We start from the raw sequence: 23,222 nt of genomic DNA on the forward strand, positions 1-23,222 counted from the left end.
TTAGACTATTTTGAACAGGATGGCTGTTCTAAGACTTTTATCTGATATTGTCGGTGGGAAGGCAGCTAAAAATGAGAAGGGATGGTGACTGGTTGCCCCCCCCTCACCACGTTTTAATATCCTATTCAACATGCCCTGAAACTTTAAACTTTATACCCTTAGCCGTTCTTAAGATATTGCAGAAGCGCCTTTAAATAAACTGGATGCACATAGCATGTTTAGGTTCAGTTTAACATGCCCCTCAACATTCCCCAAAGTTTCATCTTAATACCCTTAGCCTTTCCGAACAAACTCAGAATCAAACATCCCTCATTTTCTTAATGGAAATCCCGTATGTAAAATGGGCAAACTGCATAATTTACAGTACTTCGGGGTCTTCCATCCCTGGAGGCATAGTTACTGGACCTTTTGAATGCTTTGGACAAAATCGCTTTTCAAAACTATGAACAGTGATGACGGAAGGGAGCATCTGAAAAGGGGGGGTGGGTTGTCCTCCAGCAGCTATTTAACCCCCCCCCCCCCAACTGGCCTGAAAGTTTCAATTTAGTGCCCTCAGCCATTCTTAGAATATTGCAGATCCTCCTTTCTGATAAACTATATTCACATAGTGCATTTTGATTTAGCATAACAACCCCTGAACATTCTCTAAAGTTTCACCTTAATACCCTTAGTATTTTTGGATACACCCAAACTCAAACATTTCCCGTCTTCTTATTGATAAATCCCACTGGCTAACAATGGATAACTTACGAAACCTAGAGCCCTTGCCCCGGGGTAGGGGGGTGTCAATCTCGAATGCATAATTTTCTCACCTTTGGACTATTTTGAACGATATGGCTATCTAAAATTTTTGCTCAAACACATTTTGGGAAAAGGGGCGAGGGGGGGGGGGTCTTACTACCATCTAATAAAGTTTAAATCTTAAAAAAGACGCTAGAACTTTGAATTTCCTATCGAATGAGGCCCCTCCAAATTTTATACGACAACCCTTTCTATAAGACCCTTACATGTTAACAATGGTTCCATAACCCCTGTTCAGGGGTAATAACATATCCCTTAACATTCTCTAAAGTTTCACTTTAATGCCCTTAACCATTTTGGATACTTGACTTACTTGACTTAAAGCTCCTGCTGATGGTCCAGCATAAAGAGAGATGTGACTCTTCACCTCCATGCCCGAACGGTCCTTTAAAAGTATGACTGCTTCTTGGAGATCAGTACCGATCATGGAGAGGTACTGGGCATGGCTGTCCCTCCATTTGAAACAGGGTCTTCCACGGGGACGCTTCCAGCCATGTTCAGGGGGGGGGTCAAAACTGAAAAGTGTGCCGGCGGGTGCTTCTGCTGGCATGCGAATTAATTGACCGAACTATCGTAGGGTTCTTACGGTGAGATGATGAGAGTTGGGGGTCTGATCCGTGGGTGTCAGCAGTTGGGTGATTGAGGAAGTCGTACCACTTGATCCCTTCGATTCGTCTTAGGAAGTTTGTCTGGGCCACTTCTATGGCATCACAAACAGAAGCCACAGCCGGCCAAGTTTCATCACCATAGAAAAGGACTTGCGTTACGGTCGTGTTGTAGATCCACATATTTGTTTTTCGGCAGATGTTGGGCTTTGACCACACGGAACAGCATAATCGAGCCATAATAGGCACGGCTTTAGTGATGCGCGACCAGACTTCCATTTTAACTGAGCCGTTATCTGAGACGGCAGATCCAAGGTAAGTGAAAGACTTGACAACTTCAACAGTGTGCCCTAATACGTTGAATGCTGGTGAGTTGTCGGAATTACCTGCCGTGGTCGGTGATCATTATTTTTTTTTCTGCCAGCTAATATGTAGTCCCACTTTCAGAGCTTCTTTCGACAGTGTATTGAGGACTGCCTCGAGTTCAGCTGCAGAAGTGCATATCAGGGCAATATCATCTGCGAAGTCGCAATCGGATAAGACTCTATCGCCATATTTCAGTCTAAATTGGAGCCAACTCCTCGTTCGATTCATGACATAATCAATCATTGGTGGTGAATGGAGCTCGTCCGAAAGGATGCAAACTTGGTTTGCTGACCACCTGCCACTGGCTTAAACCCCTAACTAGTCGTTCCAAACAGGTCCGCCCCAACCTCGTGGGCATCGGTGAAGCTCACTTCAGGGTTTCTTAATCAAAACCCAGGCCTAGGGACAATTGGGCTTGCGACCTTCCTCCTGAAAATAATTGCAACAAACAGAAATGTTATTCAAGCCTCGGATTTTATTGGTTTTAATTCATTACGACCTCGGTACGCCCCCGGACATTCTTTGAACCTTTCTGACCAAGGTGGGCTGAGAATAGCCACTTGGAATGTTTTAACCATGAATAACCTGGGATCGAAAGACCTTCTATGGTTTGTGATGTTGATATGTGGGATTAACATACTTGGAATGACAGAAACACACCTGACAGGATCAGGCGATGAAGAAATCGCCAGTGCAGGTCCCAGGATAACTTGGTCAGGCCAAACCTCTAGTAGAAGCAGTGGTGTAGGTCTGCTCCTAAGCAAGAAGGTGAAAAAATGCCTCATGTCCCACAACCCAATATCAGATATACTTCTCACTGCCCACTTCAACCACAAGCCTGGGAAGATGTCGATTATTTTGTGCCACGCACCAAGAAATGTTTCCCCTAGTGGACGAAAACAACAAGTTCTATTTAGGTCATACATCTACTCTTTCTCGGATGTTTTGTCGTGGGGGGTGATTTCAATGGAACTGTATCTTAACCCAGCGGGGCTTTTAAATCTGTAGTTGGACTGGTTACCCCCGACTCTTTGAACGAAAATGGGACCTGGCTCCTCCAGCTGTGCGCTATGCAAGAACTGGTCATTGTCAACACCCTGTTTCACAGGAAAGACATCTATAAGCCAACATGGTAAATCAATTCGGGTGAACGCGAAAGATAGTTGACTGTATCATAGTCAACCAAGGATGGCGCTCATCAGTTATGAATTTTAGAACACATCGTTGCACTGAGATAGGGAATACAGACCCTAGATTAGTTGCCACGAAGTTCCACCTGCGTCTGAAAGCCCAGCCTTCAGAACAACGCCAGCCACAGTTGGACACCCAGAAACTAAAAATTGAGGTATTCCGCCAAAAGTACTCAGTTGAAATTAAGAATAGGTTTAAATGCCTGAATACCCTTGTTAACCTGGACACGTTCTAGCAGACATATAAAACGGTTTCCTAGAGGTTGCAACTAGTGCCTTCGGTTGCAAGATGTATTTAAAGAAGCCCTGGCTATCGCAAGAAGCGCTGCAAATCCATGAATAGCGCCGGAAAGCGCGGCTGGTCGGAGATATACCCTCTAAAGGCGGCTAAACAGGATAAGAAACAATGTTATTCACTGTGATAAACAACAATTTGCTTATAAAAAAAAAGCTGAAGAACTGGAAGATGTGGGACGAAAAGGTGACGTCATGTCGTTTTTCATGCATGTCAGAGACCTTAGCGATGGGAAACCACCAAAGATAGCCGCAGTTAAATCCACCTCTGGTGAAATGCTAGGAGTTGAAAACGCGCAACTTGATCGATGGAAGGAATAATTGGCAAAGCTATAAACGCCGAAAGAGTCAACGTTGATCCCAACCTAACTGCGCCCGCTCAGCAAACAACATGTGAAAATATAATAAAGCCTGATCCTCCTTCTGTAGAAGAGATACAGAATGCTCTGTGGAGACTGAAGAACAAGGCACCAGGAACCTGCAGGATCACCGTCGAGCTGCTAAGGTTCGGAGGACCGGCAATGCTACTTTGGATGCACATGCTGTTCTCCCTCATCTGGTCAACCGAATTTATACCTGAAGAATGGAAGGAAGGGATAATCTTTTCTCAATGGTAGGTAGCCGTAGCAATTGCTCGAGGAATCACCCTTCTGTCAGTTCCCGGCAAACTAATCGCGATGACATTGCTTGATAGAAATATCCAGTTTATCCGTAAGTGCCGCCGGTTTCAGCAAGCAGGTTTCATGCCCAACAGATCCGCGACCAAGCAGAAATACACCATTCGTCAGGTCATCGAGAAAGCCCGTGAGTTCCATCGTACATGATACATTGCCTATGTCGACTTTAAACCAGCTTTCGACTCGGTCGACCGTGAGTCTCTTTGGCTGATACTACGACGAACGGGTCTCCCTGACAAATGCTGCCACCTGTCCAATGCGCTTTGCCCCGGTAAAAAAAAGATCTGTCCAGATTAATGGTCGCCGAATCCCACTATTCGAAATAGATACTGGTGTAAGGCAAGGCTGTACTGCTGCTCCTTTTTGGATACACCTAGAATCAAACATTTCCCCTTTTCCTAGTAATAAATCATACATGTTAACAATGGGCAACTTGCATAGCTTAAATCCGTTGCCCTGGGGGGTTGTGGGGGGTTTTTTCAACCCTGGAGGCATAGCTAATTTAACTATGGACTATTTTGAGAAAGATGGCTGTCTCACAATTTTGATCGGATGCATTCGGGGGTAAAGGGCGTATGGGGAGGGGCTGTTTGTCCTCTGATCACCTTTGGCTCAAAAAAAGCTCACTATAAATTTTGCTTTCCGATCGAATGAGCCCCTTCCAAAGCTTATACAACTATTCTTATCCTATGAAGTATCTCTGGTAAAAAAAAAATTTAATGATAATACACTGGAGCCTTATGGCCCTTCACTATAGCCAACGATAGTGTGGTCCCTTTGATCTAGCCATTTTTTTAAGCAGAAAATCCGAGAAAGTAGCCAATAAAAAAAAAACACGTAACAAAGTCTGATATAAGAAGATTTACTCAGATTAACTCAAAGTATCAAGGATTAGGGGGATATAATTTTGTATATTTACATTTGGTAAGAAGTAGCTAATAGTTACTTTTTTTAACTACTTTCTTCATAGATCTACGAAGACTAAAGGCTGAACTAGGTTGATTTTAAAAAGACTGGATGGTCCTGATGGCTTGGGAGGTGTGGTACCCCAATCAGATTAGTCTAGTCTTCCGTCCCTAGTTAGACATAGGAGATATCTAACTGCGATCTCCTCATCGTGGTATTTAGGTGAAAACGGCCGGATTTGTCTATCACAATTCTTGCTGGGACAATCCGCGTAGAGTGCCATCGGAGAGTGGAGACCTGCATGGTTAAATGTATTTCCACAAACACCCAAATGCAAGTTAATGTAAAGAGTCCAACCCATACTACAGCATTCCCGGCAAGCGACGCGTTGAAGGTTTCATTGCGCCTTCTCCAAAAAATTAGCAAGCCCATACTACGGCATCCATGGCAAGCGATGCGTTGAAGTTTACCTATGCCTTATTCAAACACAAGCCCAGCCATAGAGCCACATGGCATTCAAGAGGTGGTAGAGCGAAAAGCCAGATTGATTACATCCTCATTTCCTGCCGTTGGAAATCAATAACTACGAATAGTAGATCGTACTTTGGAGCAGGTACTGGCTCGAAACATGGGTTGGATCATCTTCTAGTCTAGTTAGATCGAAAGTTGTGACTAGCAGCACCCCCAAGGGGAAACCTCCACAAAGATTTGACACCAATCGCTTAAACCATCCTAATATACGACAGGCATTCCGCTTAGAAAAATCTAATTGCTTTGAAGCTCTCTGAGTGCAAGTGACAGACGAGAAAACTCAAAGTTTGATGAAGGGTGGCTGACTATACGCAATATGATCCATGAGGCTGAAGAAGCTATGATAGAATACCACGAAGTACTATCCAAAAACTGTATGTCAGGTATGTACGCCAGGGAGAGCTGAGATGTTTGAGTCTTGCTACAAGTAAGTCACTATTTATACGTAGGTCATCCTTGTTTGATAGTTTATTTATTTCAAAAACTAGGGATAAAGTTATGATTTCAAAATTGTCACTGTTAGTTTTGACATTTTCAATCTCACTATTTGCTATTGTTAGTAGAGGTCTAAGTACCATTTTGCTTGCAGGTATAGGAATTCCCATGTTATTTGCTTGCAGCTATAGGACCATGCTATTCTAAGGGTTTATATTCCCTCCCATACTATTCTAAGGGTTTATATTCCCTTCCAACGCTGTCTTTTCAGCAGCTTAAGGTAACACTCAGAGCAGAATATAAAGGCTGCTTTACTGAAAGACTCTAAGGCATTTCTAATGACACTCTTTGAAGGCAGTAACTGACAAATATCCGGTCCACCACGTGCAGAAGCACAATGTAAAGATATTCCATGAAATAGATTTTCCACATCTGGGTTTGATCAATTTTTTAAAACATATCTAGTCACTCCTTTTTTATTTTTATCCAAAGGACAGTGTAAAGGGGTATAGTTGAATAAATCTAAACCGTCTATAGTGGCACCTTTCAAGACTAGTATCCGTTAAATTGCCAGTCTCTGACATGCTCCACCATAATGTAAAGGTCTCTTCAGATAATGATGATATTTTAGAGTGGGGTACTCTTTTTTCTAAGTGTTGTTTTATTTTAGATTGCTGCCCCTACCTACATGATAATGGAAGAATTTTAAGTTATGCGTGCATAAGGATGGTTCTAAGGCGCAGCTGTATAGCCTCAGACGTATTTGGATTCTATTTATTCGACAGAGGTATCTCCACAACCTTTCATAATAACCCCCCATGCTAGACCTAAAATGTATTTATGTTAAATTTAGTATGAAATAGTTTACGAGGTTAAAATAGTCAATATTAAAATTATCTTTTTTATTTTATGCTTGATCAGTCCGTTTGTCTTTAATTGTAGGTTTTTTCAATTTTTTTTTATTTTTATACCTATTTGTTTTACCCATAACCAAATAAAGAACGAATCGAAATTTCATACGAACACTTCTCAAGAACTAAGGAAATTACACTTGAGAAATAAATTTCAGTTTTCAGTACGTTTCTCACTTCTTTTTCTTTGCATAATCACCCGTTTTTCTAGGGTCCTTCAGCTAACGTTTTTCTAGGGTCCTTAAATAATCATGCTGAAAAAAGCTATCTGGGCATTTCCTGGTAACCAGCTTTAAAGCATGTCCTAGACTCTTCTGATACAACCCCTTTGTGTTTTGTTCTCGGTAAAAAATCACGTAGTGACTGAATATTCCTTAAGAAATGGAATAAGTCCAAATTTAAGGAATCGATGTCATGAGATATCTTCATTTTATGCTGCTAAGTATGGCAAACCAAAAGTCTTCGGCTCTTGAAATCAAGTATTTAACTCGAAACAGTGAGACTACCTAATGTTTTTTTTTACCCAAGCTTTTAAATTTCGTAAATTATTAGTCATTTTTAAGAGTAAAATCTCTTTTACTATAGCTAGTTCAGAAGTCAATTTGACTTCTCATCGCAAAAAAATAAGAATTTTTTAATGTTTCCAGTTTGTGAGATTTATTTCTTCTATTGGATGGCAGGCCTTGTGTGTGACTTCTATCGCTGAAAAAGTGCATAGGGTTATTCAGGGAGGGTTATCATATCTAGGGATTTTAATGACTGTTGGCACTCACAACTGAGGCCTTTAGAATTTCTGGAACTCAAAGAAGGAATTTCATTTTCAACTTTATATTACAGGCAAATTCAATTTTGAAGGCGAGAATTATAAACTTCCAAAAATGTTTGAACAAAGATTTGCACGCGACTTTGGCCTAAGATCTTAGTCTGTTTTGGTACAACTTTTAAAGGAACTGTAGCTTTGAGTTAATAAAACTGTCTATCAAAGCCACTCGAGGTGTGGCTCGTTTGGTTAGTAATTTTTGATCCTCTCCAACAAAGATTTTTTTCATACTCAAAAATAAGGTCCATTGACTGCAACATTTTATTTTGTAAAAACCCCAACCAGAAAAGTCTTCTACGTGAAAAACAACCTTGTAAACCACTTATGTATTTAACCACTGGTGTTAAAATGACAGAACAGAAAAGGTTAAAAAAATGGAAGTTTGGAAAGAAAAGCTAAGAAATTAGTCCCCTAGCAAAAACCAACACTCATTCCATGGATTCATAATCCTTAGCGTTTGAATTGGCAATTGCTTCTGATTTTCAAATTACAAAATGAATAACCCTTTTCAGACACCAGTTTTTTTCATTTTATTGTTATGTTTAAATAAACCTATGATTGTCATGCTCTTGGTGGGTCCACATAACTTAATCTCTGTAACACCTTGGCAATGGCTCTCTCACAGGTTTGGGTTGTCATCTTATCTCTTTCCAGCAGTTTCATTTCTTGCAAAGAGGCATCTAAGATACAAAAACATAGATGGCAAAAAATCAATGCGTACAATCTTTACAACTAATTTCTCTATTAAGACACATTGTTCGTTAATGATTTCCCTGTCAAGCAATCCCCTCCAACTAGAATACTTTTTTTCAAAGCTAGCATAGGATCAGGCCAAAAACCATTAGCCTAATGCTCCTTTTTCCTGAGTTGTTATACCCCCTGTCCTTAGTCAGTATTAACGAAAAGCATATTGCCCCAACCCATCATTTTTATGATATTGAATTGTAAAATATCATGTGCCAGGGCCGTCACGTATGGGGGGGGGGGGCGCGTCCCCATTTCAATGTTTTTGGTCACTCGGTAAAAAAAGAAATCGATAAAATCGTGGCGCTTCACGCCACGATTTTTTCGACGCCGCTAAAATTCTTTGTTGGGTTCAATAAAGACCACGAAAATACTGACATGTTATCTACAGAAATTTCGAAATTGGACGATAAACGCAGCAGTTTTACTGACTCCTGCCGTAATTTTACAGATGGTGCCACAATTTTCCATTTGTTTAAATGAACAGTATTAAAATAGTGACATGATATGTACCGAAATCTAAATCTCGGTTGGTAAATGCATCGGTTTTACCGACTCGTGCAGTGATTTTACGTAATATATTTGAAACGAACATTATGCTATATTTTTTTTTTACAAACACAGTTGGTAAAAATGACCAGCCAGTCGGTAAAACCTTTTACTCCCCCCTCCACCCCCCTCAAATATTTTGACTAGTAACGAACCTGCATGTGGGATAGACTGTATACACACACTGTTAAATTTAAATATTAATCTATGATGAACGTGCTCTTAATGGGTCCATATCCCTTAATCTCTCTAACAACTTCTTTATGGAAACTTCAGACAACTCTCTCGCAGTTTTGTGCTTTTTCTTATCTCTGTCCTGTAGTTCTATATTTTAGAAAGGGCTGTCTAACATATAAAATAGAGATGGCAGAAAAAAAAATCAACACGGATATTACTTATAACTAGTTGTTCACTGAGACATTTTTCGTTGGTGTTTGTTAGGGATATCTATTAATAATATCCAGGGGTGAATCTCCAGCATTTCTTCTGGGGGTGGGGGGCACGAGGAGTTCACATCCGGAAATTCAAGGGGCATGGGATATATTATAATTTTTTCTCCACATTATTTTTGTGAACCCTCCCCTCCCCAAATATCCCTTACAAACAATCCCATTCAACTTGAAAACGAATTTCTAAATTTACAATAGGAACACGCCAAATACCAATGGTATTTGCATTTCCCTAGCCTCAATCAGCATTAACAAAAAATATCTTGGCCCAAATCTGCATTGTAAATGTAGAATTGTAAAATTTTACGAGGGAAGCACTTTATACGCATACCTGTTCGGAAAAATGATTATTAGATTATTCTTGGTCCATGAGCCAGCTATGTAGCTATCGGAATTTTACGTGTGCTGGACATTTTGGAAAAGAGGTCCCTGCAGGCACTTCTCAGAAGTTTGAAATGTACAGAAATACAACAAGGGTCAAAAAGGTAAAAACCTAACTGGAGTTTCACGTCGCTTTACAACTTAATAGACTGAATAGGGCAAGGGCGGATTCAGGATTTTTTTTTTCTGGGGGGGGGGGAGGGGGCGCGAAATAGATTGATCCGAATTACATTAGTCTAGACTACGTTGGGGGGGGGGCACCCCCTCGCCCCCGTGAATCCGCCAATGGAACGGGGATGGATTATATAATTTATAATTTATAATTTCATGCCTATCAGAAAAATTCAGTGCCTTTTTGAGCCACCTTTGCTAAAGGAGGGACCGGTTTCAAAGGGCCTAATACTCAAATATTCAGCCCTGATTAGTTCATATAGGATTAAGTCGTATAAGGTCAAGCCTGATGTTTGGTGGCCAAAGCTTTCATGGGGGGGGGGACTTAAAAGAATCTACCTGAATTAGATCCATTGACCAGTTTGGACAAAGTGCTGAAAATGCTTGCAAAGATGCAGTCCGGAATTAATCTTGCCGCCTAGAGCTCACATGACAGAGAGTGGAAATAAGTTGTCGCTATCCATAGGCTTGAATCATGGTATAATATTTGACAGTGGCTTTAGCTATTCTCTCGCTTATATGCTATTTTCTTAAATTTTTGGGAATATTTATCTTGGGTGTTTTATTTGGTTGAATGACATATCTTACGGTGAATACACTGATGACACATAAGTTCATCCAAAATTGGTCCGTCGTGACTGATTCATAAAATCTTATCTGCTTTCAATAAAAGTGGTCTTTCACTTAATATTATTAAGTGTGAGCATCTTGCTTTCGATATTTCTTCTTCTCAAACTTTGAAAGTTCTCCAGGTTTCCATATTGCTAATGTCAATTGACCTTGTGGTTGCGTTTTACACTTAGAAAAAATATCAAGATACTTGGGCAGCGGGCTATAAGTGACACCAGTGTTGGGCTGGTACTTAAACATATGTACTTAAGTACGTACTCAAGTACAGTTCCAAGTACTTAAATACATACTTAAAGACATTTTTGAAGGGTACTTTAAGTACCTACTTAAATATATTTAATAATAATAACTCTTTATTTCCATAATAGGTTATAGCAAGCAGCGGACGTCAAAAAACCAGAAAATATAACACATGATATCAGATAAATAGATATAAAAATAAATAAACTTTTTCACAACTTTTTATAGATTTCCTTTTCAACTGGTTCCTCATTATAGTGGTTCACGAAGTATGGAACAAACGATGATAGGTACCTTTTTGATACCTTTCGGGGTGGGGGACAAAGGAGTTGTCACGACGAAGTGAGGGCTCCTCTACGTGTTTTTGGCCGACTGATCTGTGATGCCTGGAAATCCGGTAATATTTTGCGATGGACATCAGAGCTTAGGTATTTTTTTTCCGAAACGCATCGTGAGATCGTGGCGCCTTTCAGAGAGTTTCTGAAGTCTCAGTTTCTGCAGGCTGTCCTCATAGGATGTATAATTTGCCCCAAGCATTATTTGGCACGCCCGCTTCTGAATATTTGCAAGCTTTTGGGTTTGGATAGCCGTTAGACCTGGGTGCCAAACGGGACAAGCATACTCGGTTTGCGATCGGACATACATACAGTATAGACTGCGCATAATGGAAATTTGGATATTGAACCGCGTTAGGCAAGCAAAGGATTTTAGCCATAGGGAAGCCTTTTGGAGAATAGACTGTATATGTGGATCCCATTTCAGGTTGCTTTTGAAAATTACTCCTAGGATTTTATTTCATCTTTAGATGTAAGTCCAGTGTCTTCTTAGGACGGAATTGCAGATTTTAAAAAGTTAACACGTAGAATATGGCTCTTGGTTTCACTAACTGTAAGCATTACATCTTCAAGATTATGCTTTAGCTGGGGAAATATTGATGAGGTGGTGATTTCCTCTGCTAGGCTCACTAAGGCGCGGAATGATATGCTTGACAGGTCGTCAAAAAAGTTGTAGCAACTGTGTATTTGTGTTAGAACGGGGTTAAAAACAACCGAACACATAAGTGGTCCTAATTCTATCTTTTAAAGTGTTCCACACCACATTTCTATGGATTTAGATGCTTCATCCTGTATTAGTGAAACGTATTCGTTTTGTTTGTGCTGGAAGCTTGCAACCATTCTCACAAGAAACTGTCAAGCACCCATTTCTTTAGCTCGGTTAATAGCTATCAGGTGTTGGACGCCTTTACTATATCGTTCAGAAGGATTTCTGCGTATGACTCTTCCTTCTCGAGATGTTTCATCAGATCGTCAAGAAAACATACAGTAGTACGAGGTCCAGGCCTGAAACCATGTTGATGAGGGTCTAAATTAGCTTCAATATCTCCATATAAATATTCTCAGATAAAGCCCTCAAACACTTTGGAAAGGCACGGGATTTTTGAAATCGAGTGCAAATCGTTAGGTGAGAGGGGTTTTTTATTTTAGTAATGGGAGTTATATAGGCTGTCTTGAAGCAATCCGGGAATGTACCATCTATTAGACATTGATTGAAACAGGCAGCCAAAATAGGACTAAGCTCCTCAGAGCAATGAGCTATCCACTCAATAGGAATTTCTAGAGGGTTATTACTCTTCCTGAGGTCCAGGCGTTTGAGCTTCTCGCATACTTCAGGGGGGCGAATGATCGGAATTTGTTCAATGGGTCCATTTTCAGGTATCTCGTCAAGAGGTGGGTGTGTGCGACAAATATTTCAAAAATGTGTGTTGATCATATCAGCGCTCAGAGGTTCACCATCAGAGCCGTAGGTTGTCAGCTGCTTTCGAGTTCGTCCCATAATCTCCTGGACATTCTGGTGGAATCTAGAGGCGTTAGACTTCCAAAGCTTGTTAAGCACTAGAGCACCAAATTCCTTTTTAGATTTCTTTATTTTGAGACATATGACATTGCGCATTTTTTTAGCCTCATCTTGATATCCCAACTTATAAAGCTCATTTCTCAATTTGATTCGATACTTAATCTCATTAGTTACCTATGGCTTATTTTGTAACTTAACCAGGATTGCCTTTTTGGGAAATATTACTTTATATTCATGGAAAAGCTGAGCAGTGACCTCTTGCATCATATTGTTGCTGCTCCTCATAGTAAGGACTTTCGACCAGTTTCTTTTAGCTAGCCACTCTTGGTAACTCTGGGGTTGTTCTGGAGTTTGCGAGTGGTACTTCACCACTGACAGGGATCTATCAGGAGTTTTTTTGCTAGGCTTCTATTTTACATTAAGGTGGTCAGTCATACCAATAGTGGGGAGAGTGTAGGGGGGATTATAGAACTCCTCAATATTGGTGAAGATAAGGTCTAGTACTTTTTCCTCGCGTGTTGGGACTTCAACAACTTGCGTAAGTGAGACTGAACTTGAGAGCCAGCAAGCCTTTAAATCATTTAAGTCGCCCAGGATCTGAATGGCAGCGTATGGGTATTGGTATCTTATGCAGTCAACCGAATGCTGTAGGTAGAGTACGAGTTCCTTTCGGAACGATGCTCTTGGCGGGTAGTAGACTACACCAAAAATGATTGAAGATATTTCTTTTGGTAAGTATCGGGGCCTTGTCCAAAGCCACAGAACTTCGTGCTCAGGTTTCCTAGGGATAGGTATATTTAGGGCTCGATTCGGAATTGTAGACTTGCAAAGAAAACCAACTCCGCCACCATGACTCACAATGGCCCCGTCCTTATTTAATCTTGGGAGTAGATACACATCGTACCTGGAAATAACCGTGCTTGTGTCAGATGCGGACCAAGTTTCGCACAAGCAAGCCACTTCAATGTCATTTTGTATGAGGGTAGTTTACAGCTCTTCAACTTTATTCCCAAGAGAGTGGACGTCTGCGAGCAGGATTTTTGGAAATGAATGCTTCTGCTTTGTGCGATTACAATCCTTTGTCGTACCGTGTAGAGTTCGGTGTCTTTGGGCATCCATTTGAGCTGATCGCTGAGTACCCTTGGGTTTGTATTTTAAGGTTGCAACAGGTGTTTTCACTTGTTGAAGGTGACCTTTTTGTTGATTGTAAGGTGGTGGCAGTTTTTCATGGAGTAAAGCTTGATTTGTTGGTGGTGGGATTGAGCGGTGGAAATCGAGAATGGGCTTTATTAGACTAGCGACTCGATGAGTTGTGAAAATCTGTTCCTCGTTGGAAAATGGGGAGTAATAATGTGGTGTGTTGGCAGGATAGTTAGTCTGATATCTGGTACGGGCCCGTATGGTATAGCTTGCCATCTTATTGGGGGTGCTGGTAGCCAGGGTCTTCGGTAGGGGGGAGGGGGAGCTTTAGGATGTATGCTGTTGTCTTTCCTCGGAGGTGTGAGTTTCAACTGCATTAAGGGGACAATTCTCAGTAAACGATCTCCTGTTCTGATATCTTGTTTCCCAACTTCGGATTTGGCAGGGGGCACTTCATGGAAGAGGGGGCACTGCAGATTCGTGTTCTCTTCCAAGTACAAGTAGATCTGAAAAGCTGCCAAATTATGAAAGAGCAAGAACCCCAAGTGGAGAATTCAAAAAAAAAAGACTGGTGAAACTGTCAAGTTGATGATTTGATAGTCAACTATATAGTTGAGTCTACTTACCCTTTAAGCACAATTGAGAAACCTACCTTCAGAAAATTGGTTCAAGGATTGGCTCCATATGCAACCGTAATGACACAAAAACTACTATATTCGTGTGTTGAACTATTTCGTGAAAGTGACTATCTTTGTACCACTGTTGACATTTGGAGCACAAATCGCAAAAGTTACATAGGTGTTACGCCGATTGGCTTGACTCTGATTATGTAAGGAAGCCGGCCATGGGCGCCCATATGGGGGGGCAGGGGGGGCTCTTGCCCCCCCTGGCTGAATGATGCTGCCTTATTTTTATATTTTTGTTCTGAGATTTCTATTATATAGCATTAAAAGTAGCAATTAGACGAAGTTTGTCCCCCCCTGGAATTCAGCTTATGGGCGCCCATGAAGCCGGCTGCTATTGCGTGCAGACGTTTTATTGGTACCCATGATTTTTCTGCTTGTGCTTTCCATCTAAACTCAATCAATGAAGACTTTAGCTTATGCCAGAGAAAAAAAAGTTGAAACAGTCACAGATTGTAGCAGCAATTTTGTAAAAGCTTTCAGGGAGTATTCTGCTCCATCCTCCATCAGTGACAGAGAAAGAGAGTGAACTACAAGTTTGTAGTCTTTCGGGATATTTTGATGGTGGATTTGCCTGTGATGAAGGCACTGTTGCCATAAAATCTGTTGGTCACATTCTCGAACACAGCATTGATGATATCGATTGTAAAAATTTTTATCTTCCAGAGCATTTGAGATGCTGCAGTCTTACACTGAACCTGGCTGCACAAGAAGAATAGTGAGTGAGCATTTGCTAATGTTTTATTTCAAAGACTTTATCAATCCGCCATGTCCAAATGCTAAAGCACATGGAATGCGACAAATTATAGTACAAAAGCTGCCGACAAGTCTTTGGGAATTACTGGAGGGCGCCCATTCGTACCAAATGCTAAACGCTGAAACTCTCTCCATGTTGCAGTAAAGCGTGTTGCAGACATGTCTGTTGTAGAAAAGTTATCCAGTGCCTGTGATGAACTGAAACTTCCAAAGTTGAAGCCGGTGGAGAGGGATCTGCTTAAGGAGTATGTGCCTATTACAGATCCATCGTGGCAAGCCTTAGATGTTTTGCAAGGCGAAGAAATTGCTATCTTGGTGCTGTTTTGCCAGTATTTTATGGTTTGGAGACTAAACTAAAAGGACTTAAGAATATCCGTATTTTCAAGCATGCTTTACCATTATATCAATAATAAATGGTAAAATGGTAAAGTAATGGTATTTTTTCTCAATGGAATTGGAAAAAAAAAACCTTCAGTTAACTAGTCATAGCTACTTGCTCTCACCCGAGTTTCAAATTACTATGGTTGGCTCCAGCCTTCAGGCAAAAAAACAATGAATAATTGACATAGTGAAATTAGAAATAAAAAAAAGTGGCCATGCTCGTCTCCAGTGATGGAAGTGAAGAGATGGGAAGCTTTTGTTACTAAAAGTGAACAAAGATGTCATGACTCCAAGTGAAAATAAGAACTATTTTTCAGACATCTTTTTTCAAAGTAGTGGCATATTAAACTGCAAAAAAAATTCTGAAAAAGGTAAAAAAGCCTATTTGACATAACAATTGGATATGCCATGCTTGTTACGTCACCCGTCACGTTCACCCAATGAAGCTGCTATGAAATTCTATACTGGTATAATTTTTTAGACAGTTTATATTATTATAATGAATGAGAAGCCCATTTTTTGTGTTTTCGTTTACAATAAAGTTCTAAAATGGTTGAAGCGAAGTTGTTATGGGTGGGACCCAGGGCCATATCCAGGATTCTCGTTTGGGAGGGGTCTTACCAAAAAAGTTTGGCTCGGGGGGGGGGGGGGCTTTACCAAAATAATACCCTCCCATTAACTTTTTCTAACACCCTCGAGTAAGATTAGGGCATCTTTTAGACAAATTTGAAATCGGAAAAGCATCTCAGGGGGGGGGGGAGGGGTTCAAACCTGGCGCCCCTCGGATAAGGCCCTGCTGGAACTAGAATGGAGTTTCTTTTCACTTTTCCACTGCAATTAATGGAACAACTAATCTCAGTTTCTCTCCTGACGACTTAAACTTATTCTTTACCATGCAAAAAAAAAGCCTTCGAGCCATGTACTTCCGGACTTAAGTACTAAGTAGTTAGTGCTTAAACACAATTTACTTCGAGTACTTAGTACTGATACTTAATTACAATTTTGGCTGAGTACTTTCTACTTTTACTCAAATACTTTTTTAGAATTCTTGAACCAACACTGCTTGACACTAAGGTGAAAATTCTCACTGATCACTTTAAAGTTGTTGACAACAGAGATAAAAATATTTTTTTTTGTCCCCAATAAGCTTTACTAAATAACAAAAAACATGCCAGGTATCCTCCTTTCTCGCGATCGCTTTATTTAGGACATGAACAGTGTCGCACAAAACCGGTGGCTCTAAATAAGAACCACCAAATCTCGAACTTCCACGAACTAAACAATTGACATACTTTCGACTTTAGAAAAATAATTGCTCATTTTTGCTTGATGATACTCGAAACACAGGTAGGTACTATAGGGAAACTAAAAAAAATCCTAACCCCAAAACCAATTGGTTTCCCCATGGTACCCATTGGTTTTTAGTATTTCCCCATGTGTCTGAACTGCCTATTAGTAGCTTTATATGGATGTCTTATATGGAATTTTTGTTTTCATACATTTAATGTGGACTGACTGTTTCAGAAGAGGTTTGCAATGTGTTTTTTAATGAACAATGACCAAGTGGCAAAAAATAAATAAAGTACAAAAACCTCTGGAATTCCAAGAATGAGACATTTTCGGATGATCAGGGACACACTTGTAGACCGGAACATGTCAACCATGGTAATCGTATTCAGTTTTAGAAAGAAAAGATTATTTAATAAATAATAATTAAAAAAGATTGATTTAAATTTCTACTAACTAATCCCTGAAACGAAACTTTGGTAGTTGTTTTCCAGTAATTAAAGGCAGGTATAAGTTTAAAAAGAAGTGCTATAATGTCTCATTTAGCCATTTTATTTAGTTTCAGTTTCAAGAGCTTAGGCTTGTCTAAGCCTATAGCCAAGAATGGGTAGACCAAGGCTACCACTTTTGTGCATGGGCTGTCCTTGACTAAAAACCCCTGTGAACTAGCAAGAGAAATATTATTTATCCTTGTTACAGCAGCATTTTAAAATCAAACGGTCACTGCTGTGACAATTATGCCTCAGCCCCCTGTTAACAGTGTCAACTAGCCCAATATTTTAGATAGACCACTTCATAAAAAGAAAAGCAATTCAATTCAAGGTAAAATTATAGTTTAACTACTTTTTACTATCTTGGAAAGGGGTCAGGCTAAGAAAATTAAATTTTCAGGTAGCCTAGGCTATAGGCTAGGTCTAGAGACTAAAGTATGTCCTGAGAATGTATTTTGAAGTACCTACATCTACTTCTTTCTCCCTCTAGAGGGCAACCCTGAATTGGCATATATAGGCAAACCTAACCCTGAATTGGCATATATAGGGGGGGCTGAAATTCATTTCCAATAGAAATGATTATTATATTCATAATCAGCATAAAAAAAGGCATCAAATGGTGTATTTACTTTATTCCTAACTCAATAATATGATTTGGTAGAAATTTACCCACTGACCTCTTATGACCTTAAAAGATCTTTGTGTTATAAAAGTAGAATCTTGTAAAATGGATCTTCTGCATAAAAAAGTAGCCTATAAGAAAACTGTTTTCAGCTTCACAACTTTGTTCAATCCCAATTAGTGAGGTTTCAAAGATCTGCAAATACATTTCCTAAGTTTAGCAAAACTATTGATATAGAGACCTAGATTAAAATTCTACTCAAATAACAGGAATTCAATTTTCAGAACTAAAGAAAAAGAAACTGATAACTGAAAACTAAGGTAAAATATTGTTTTGTCAAAATTTGATAAGTTTTTGGTAGTTCATATTATTACAAATAAAGTGAACATACCACATTTTTATGCTCATTACAAATATACATTTTTTTTACATTTTTTCAGTCATAATGAGGAAATCTTCAACCACTAGCAGGCTAGTATGAAATACTACTAGTGATTAGAAACTTGACAGCATAGGGTAGCAAACCTTATGAAAATGTTTATATTCTTAAATAAAGATGCATTCACATCAAAGTTATTGAGCCTTTTTTACTAAAATTTATTTCAACCGTGAGTTTTTAGACTTTTCTCCATCACTACTAGGGTAGTGACCCCACACAAGCAGACCCCCTTTCAATTCAACTCCTAACTCTGCCTTAGAATGAATATTTAGAATTGAATTTAAATTTTTTACATTTTTGGTTTAATTAATTTCTTTCTGTGTTTCACTGGGAATGATCATTGTGGATTTTAAGGCTTTTTAAGGCAAGATTTCCTCATTATGACTGAAGATCCATTTTTTTATGCTCTTTACAAATATAATAATCACTTCTATCAGAAATTCAAATTTACCACCCTTACCCCCCTTTTGTGCAAATATATACCCTGAATTGGAATATACCATGAATTGTCAACAGCAAAGTTTCAAATCACAAAATTCAGCACTATTTTTGTTGACAGCATTTGAAAAACTTGAAACAGTAGGAAAACATTTTGTATTTGAGTTGCCTAATAAATGAGGTTTGGCTTGTTATAAATAAGTATTTTTGGAATATGTTATTTTTGAACAACTATTTATAAACTAGTTAGGCTATATGTTTTTAACTACTTTTCAATAACTTGACCAGTGTTGATAACTTCTTTGTGTGGTTGCAATTCAGGGTATATATTTGCTCATTAGGGGGGTGGGTAAATTTGAATATCTAATAGAAACAATTATTATATTTGTAAAGAGCATAAAAAAGGCATCAAGTGGTTTGTTCACTTTATTCCTAAGTCAATAATATGAACTACCAAAAATGTACCAAAATTTCAATAGGTTCTTAATTTTTCAATTGGGTTCTCTAACATGTGAAGTTTGATGGTGTAATTTTCATCAAGATAATTAGGCTCTTTTTTCCAAATTTTCTAAAATATGGTTGTCTCAGGCCTGTAGCCTTTGATGGGTATTGCAGACCTGTCAAGTGGGCAATTCTAAGAATTAGAAATCAGAAGTGGCTTAACATGTAAGCTTGGCAATACCTTGCCAGAGTGTGTTTTTGTTGCTGGACTCATTACTGTGAATTTCATTTTTCTAGGCCAACCCCTTTCCAAGGTAGCAACAAGTAGCTAAACTAGAATTTTACCCAAATTTTTTCTTAAAGGCAAACCCATTACTTCAAATGGGCTTGGCCAGAAAACTCTGTTTTTAGTCATAGAAAGTGTATGAGCTTGCTTTTTTTGTCTTTTCTTCATTCACTGCTAGGATTGATTACCCTTATTTCATTCTTTTTTTGCATCATTTCTGACTAATACTGTTCCATTAATGTTTTTTTTTTAATTTTTTTTTTTCAAGAAATCCAAAGAAGAAGTATGTAACTGGTTGGTAAAGGTCTGCTTTAGGTTCTATTGAGAAGAAAACAATCCCTACTTCATAATAGCCTTTGCAGAATATTAATAGCTAACACATTTTGACTACAGCCCCACTATGCTTTAACCCCAACCTCCCCTAATGTACAAATATATAGCCCAAATTATTTATTTCCTATGCATTCTGCTGCCTGTCACTCTTGTTTTTCAAGTTCTTATTTTGTCACAGTTGATTCAATTTATGTGTATATGGGTTGAAACAAGAGAGATGCATTGGCAGAACACTATTGAAAAACTAATATTTTTGTTAAAAAAAAGGTAAAAAAATGGCTAATAGTGGATAAAAAAGGGAAGCTGCATGCAAAATGTGTTAACTACAATTATTCTGCATATTACAAAGTAAGAATAATACTCTTAACATGTTTCCTTCTCAATAGCCCTTAATCTAGACCTTTACTTAGTTGATTTTTCACAAACATTAGGCTACTAATGATTTTTTTTTGTAATATTAGGCTACTTCAAGATGGTCTTTTTTATGTGTTTTTTATAATTTTGCAAGTAGGCTACATGCTGGAAAAAGGAATAAAAAATTGTGATCAGGCACTCTGCTGATCAGGAAAGCAGATAAAGCAAGCAGAACTTTTTTGAAGTTTCAGCTAAACATCCCTCTTGTAAGTTAAGCTAGAAGCTATTGGTTAATGTCTTTTGATGCACTGAATTTGCTTTTTCTTTAGGAGAAAGCACTTTATCAAGTCAATTTTTGTCTACCTAGTCAGTTTTTTTGTCAGATTTTCTGACCATGAAAGTAAAGCTTTTTCTCTTTTTTTTTTGGTGACAGGTTGGTCATTATATTTCTTATCATATGCTCTTTTAAGCATCATGCTTGCTTTTTGTCAATATATCCCACCCCTTTGATGGTTGAAGACATAGCTCTAACACATATATAAAACCAAAGGTAAACAATGAAATCCTTACAATATAATATGCAGGATGTTTTTATTAATCTCATTTCCTTCTAATATTATCCTTAGTTTTAAATAATATTTTATTCAATAAAGTCACTTACAGATTTTCATTTGTCAAGAATGCAACAAACTTATTTTTGTCTAAAAAGACATGATCCAATCATGAGATGACAAAAAGACAAAGTAATATTTTATTTGAGACTGTTTCAGGAGGAGCAGGGGGGGGGGTTAAAAGTTCTAGCAGAGGTTTTGTGTGCTTTCTTGGAAAGTATTAATTACCTCAAATCACACTTGCTAGTAATAGGATGAATCCTGTGTTGTGCTTAGTTGAACTTAATCAAACTTTTAGGAATGAGTCCTGGGCCTAAAGTATGCCCTGAGAAGGTTTTATTAAGCTACTATCTCTACCCTTTCATTATTTCTAGGGCTTAGAAGATTGAGTAGATTATAGATTATGTATGTATAACCTATCTGATAGGTCTATACCAATTTATTTTTGACAAAAACATTTTACCTCAATATTAGATTTTCAGTCTTTTTAATTGGCTCTAGTGTCTGAAAATAGAATTCTTATTATTTCTTTAGGATTGTAAGTTATATCAAGGCTTTCTCCTAAATTTAAGAAATAGATTTTAAATCTTTAAAACCTTATAAATTGAACAAAGGTATGAGCCTCTAAACACTTCCCTTGTGTCTAGTTTGAGCTGTTCCTCTATTTCTCAAGGATTTTTTTTCTGCTAAGTTGATTGTAATTTACTTGAAATTTCACTTTTTATTCATTTTCAACATCCCTGCTTGTTTTCTTGGTGCAAAGTTTACTTTCTAAAACCACCTGGCTGCAATAACAGGAAAAGTGGCAGAATAACATCTGATTCCTGCTCAACACTTTCTATACATGCAATTTGCTACAATTATAGACAGGTGCCCTTCCTTGTGCCTGGATATAGCCCTAGGCCATACACTGAAGTTTGCTGGCTTGCAATATTTGGTAAAGTTATTTCTTGTCAAGGCTTGGTCTATAGTTCTAAGTTATACAATTTTAGGAAAAATTGCAAAATTAGTAAACTTTTATGGCACATGTAGCCAAGGGTTATGTCCAGGAACCAGGCAGAGGGCATTGGAGTAGACTTGGAAAAAAATATTGCATTTGGAAAGTGTTGAATAAGGAGCCAAATAGTATCATACTTTGTTCTTATTGTTGCTTGTTTAGAAACAAAATCTAATACCACAATTCACATAGGAAAAATATATGCAGACCAAGTAAGATATAGTTTTTATTTAACTACCACTGAACTATCTTAGAGGAATCACTTATTGAAAAGTTATTGGATTTTTTGAGGTTGTTAGTGGCTGCTTGTAACTGATTCAGTGAGGACATACACTTTAGAGCAATAGGAAATTAGATTACTACATGTTTTGAAAATACAACCTTGCCAATTTGTAAGATAAGTTTAATTGATTTCTACTAAAGTTGAAGAGTATTACCATTTCAAAGCTTGCACATTAGGGGATTAGAAAACTTATTAATTCATAACTGCAATGCAATAACTGCATGATATTTTTAACTGGCCCAAAGTGAATGTCAACAGTGTCCCAGAAATCTAGCCTTTTAAAAACAGGCAAAAACTTCCAAAGTCTACTTGAATCTGCTACAAATTAATATAAATGCATAAAAAAAAACTAATGAAATCATGGCTGAAAACTACTGGAATTGCTTAAAACTACTACAAATTGATATAAAATCAGAACAACTGATCAGTAAATCCAAAAATCATTTTTTAATCTTTTGCCTGGGTTTGTTAATTGTTTTAAAGCTTTTTTCTGACATAACCAATATGACAATGTTTTGTGAAAAGGAAGCATTTCTGCATTTATTTTATTTATTGGGACATTCTAAACAAAAGAGTCAAAATTTTATGTAGGCATACTAGACTTTACTACAGAAAACTAGCTATTTATGAGATTTTTTTTGTAGCTAGGTGAAATTATTGCAAAAAGTTTTGTTTCTATTCAGTATCAGAGGCAACACTATAGCATTGCCTATAGAAAAGGCTGTAAGGCACTAATGTTTTATTATTTATTATATTTTTTTCCTGAGTCGCTTGATATGGAAGGGGTTGTTGTATAAATATTGGAGGGGGCCCATTCAGTTGGAAATTGGAGGTTCTAGTGCCCTTTTTAAGAGTCAAAACTGATCAGAGGGCAACTGGCCCTCCCCCCTCCCTCCATGCCTTTTCCAAATGCATCCAATACAAATTCTGAGATAGTGATTTTGTTATAAATAGTTAAAGGATCAGATAACAAAACCAGAGTCATCAGAACCCCCCCCCCCCCTCCTAGGGCTGGGTGCAGGCATTGTAGGTAAGTTATACCCTGGGGGCATATATAGTTCTTATGGAAGGGGTGCTTGTATAAAATTCAAAGGGGAATCATTTGGTTGTAAATTCTAGTTTACTT

The 23,222-nt window shown here is 38.3% G+C and overlaps 1 protein-coding gene across 3 annotated transcripts in view; it reads left to right on the forward strand.

The window, feature by feature from the left end:
* Positions 1 to 17,217: 17,217 nt before the first annotated feature.
* Positions 17,218 to 23,222, forward strand: part of drk (growth factor receptor-bound protein 2 drk) — an 82,283-nt gene continuing 76,278 nt past the window's right edge. The window contains exon 1 of one of the 3 annotated variants that reach the window (XM_089102869.1): positions 17,218 to 17,308. The gene's annotated coding sequence lies outside the window, so the exon portion shown is untranslated. The remainder of the gene's footprint in view (positions 17,309 to 23,222) is intronic. The other 2 variants (XM_089102870.1, XM_089102871.1) reach the window with 2 other exon arrangements.

This window comes from Artemia sp. Qi Xiang Cuo, chromosome 17, assembly GCF_049724085.1.
Source record: "Artemia sp. Qi Xiang Cuo chromosome 17, ASM4972408v1, whole genome shotgun sequence".
In the NCBI taxonomy this organism is placed as follows: Eukaryota; Metazoa; Arthropoda; class Branchiopoda; order Anostraca; family Artemiidae; genus Artemia; species Artemia sp. Qi Xiang Cuo.